The sequence below is a fragment of the Panthera pardus genome, unplaced genomic scaffold, assembly GCF_024362965.1.
Source record: "Panthera pardus isolate Hobbes unplaced genomic scaffold, ASM2436296v1 HiC_scaffold_17, whole genome shotgun sequence".
NCBI classification, from domain to species: domain Eukaryota; kingdom Metazoa; phylum Chordata; class Mammalia; order Carnivora; family Felidae; genus Panthera; species Panthera pardus.
The window spans coordinates 109,616,651-109,619,103 of NW_026526732.1; the positions used below are offsets into that span (position 1 = coordinate 109,616,651).

At 60.3% G+C, this 2,453-nt stretch overlaps 1 non-coding gene across 1 annotated transcript; it reads right to left on the bottom strand.

Moving 5' to 3' along the window:
* Nucleotides 1–2,041: 2,041 nt before the first annotated feature.
* On the bottom strand, nt 2,042–2,114 carry TRNAM-CAU (transfer RNA methionine (anticodon CAU)). Its single transcript has one exon. It is a non-coding gene; the product is annotated as a tRNA-Met (tRNA).
* Nucleotides 2,115–2,453: the final 339 nt, after the last annotated feature.

The window sequence follows — 2,453 nt, forward strand, 5'->3', positions numbered from 1 at the left end:
CTTCCCCCCAGGCCACCTCCCCAGTCAGCCACAGCAGTTGATGATCCTGACTTTTGACAAAACAGAAGGCGATTCTGGAACACCCGGATGAACCAACAGGGCGGTGCCTGAGGCGGTCTTCCCCACTCGGGACAGGTTCAGGTCCCCATGAACCTGGGAGCTGCGCCCTGTGATGGAGACAAGAGAGCCATTGGTTGTCCTCACGCCCTTGCCCCGGGCACTCTCCGGGATGTTAGGCAGTTACTCGGGCCTCACTTCACCTTGGTGGCCTGAAAAGTCAAGGGGTCCGAGAGACGTGATAATTTCTTACGCTCCAGGGGCGAAGCCTTTCCCAGGACCTCCTCATGGCCTCAGCATCACCCTCAGCAGTCTCGGGGTTTGGGCTCCTATTGGAAACCAGAAAACGTCGTGAGAAAGCACCCAAAAGCAGGGACTGTCCCACTGCTGTGTACCTCTGAGTGAGTCCCCTCCCCAGGCAAGCTAGGCCCCAGTAAGTTCTGAGAACGGGTGGGGTGGAATTGCTTTCTCGCTGGCAAGTTTTTGCACGTTTGTTTCCATCTCCAGGAGCCTCTAGAGCAAAAGGGGGAACAAGTAGGTGGGTTCTGTGTGTGGCACAGAGAATGGCCTCTTTCCTGAAGCTAGGGCCCGGGACTGGCATTGCACTTGAAACAGGGAGGCCGGGCGGGTGGTGATGGGATCCCAGGCAGGTGGGTAAACGCTTCATGAAGGACACACTTCCCAACACTGTGTTTCCTCCTTTCTTCCTGCGTGAATTCAGTTTCTATAAAGTCCACTGGGCGTCCTAACCTCCCGTGGCCTTGACCCTCCGGCACCCTGCAGCCCGCGGTGCGAGCCAGGGCCTGTTCTGAGACTTGCTGGCCCCTCTTTCTTCCTTCCTTCCTTCCTTCCTTCCTTCCTTCCTCCCTTCTTTCCTTCTTTCCTTCCTTCCTTCCTTCCTCCCTCCTTTCCTTCCTTCCTCCCTCCCTTCTTTCCTTCCTCCCTTCCTTCCTTCCTCCCTCCCTTCTTTCCTTCTTTCCTTCCTTCCTTCCTCCCTTCTTTCCTTCCTTCCTTCCTTCCTTCCTCCCTCCCTTCTTTCCTTCCTTCCTTCCTCCCTTCTTTCCTTCTTTCCTTCCTTCCTTCCTCCCTTCTTTCCTTCCTTCCTTCCTTCCTCCCTCCCTTCTTTCCTTCCTCCCTTCCTTCTTTCCTTCCTTCCTTCCTTCCTTCCTTCCTTCCTTCCTTCCTTCCTCCCTTCCTTCCTTCCCAGGTCAGCCCCTCGTAAAGCCGGGTCCGGTTGGCCGAGGGGTGCTGGCCGCCCTACCGTCAGGTGCTCCCGCCGCGGGAACAGGAGCCGCCTGGCGCGCGCCCGGCCGACACCCAGCGCCCCCGCGCGGCCGGACCTCCGCGCTCCCCGCGCACGCCCCTTGCCGCGCGCTCCCCCGCGGTCCACGCGCAGTCGGTGGGAGTGCCCGGCAAGCCCTCGCCAGCTCCGCCGCGGGGGGAGCCAAACGCGGAAAAAAGGCAGAAAGACGCAACTGACTACGCTTCAAAGACGTCCGGGATCGCCCGGTCGTCTGCGCCCGTGACCCTGAGAACGGGAAAAGCAGCCGAGCGCCGTGCACCTGTGCGCCGGGACGCAGCCCTGCGGGCGGCCGATCGCGAGGCCGCGGGTCCCCACCGCGAGGGCGCCACAGGCCCGCGCGGCGATGTCGGGGGAGGGCAGCGCCCGCGGGTCCCCGCCCGTCCCGGCACGTGCCGCGGGCCGTCCCCGCCCGCTTTCTCGGGACACGCGGGCGCCCAAGCCTCACCCGTCCCCGGGCCCGCACCTCCGGGACGCAGCCGTGGGGTGCGGGTCGGATGGGGACCCGGGCGCTCGCTGTGCGAAAGCGCCGCATCTCAAGCGGCGCCCCGCTCTGGATTCAGGACGGGAGACGCTACGTCCCAGCTCTCCCAGGATGCTCCAACACCTCACCCCTAAAAGGGGGTTAAGGTTACCACCTGCGGTGAAAACGAGGGGAGGCGCACGCTTCCGCGCAAAAACACTTGCCCTCTCTGAGGCTCGAACTCAGGACCTTCAGATTATGAGACTGACGCGCTGCCCACTGCGCTAAGAAGGCGACGGGGACCAGGCTCCGGTTAGACCTTAAAAGAATCATCTGATTCCTGGAAACCATGATGTGCCCACCGAACACTTGTGTTTGACCTTTGGCGGGTGCTTTCCGTCTCCCTTTCTGTTGATCTGGATTGTCTTTCCCTCGGAGACGTGAATGAATTTTTGACCGTCCACAGTCTCCTCTGTTGGGAGTAGTAGGCTCACTAAGTAGTTGAATGAATACCTCCCGAATATGTCCATAGTCTACACTTTTCTGTCCGTTGAAATCTGCATTTCCACGTATGTCACCCGAGATACTCCCCTCGAAGCATCACAAACTGATTTTATGAGTCTCCATGTTTTC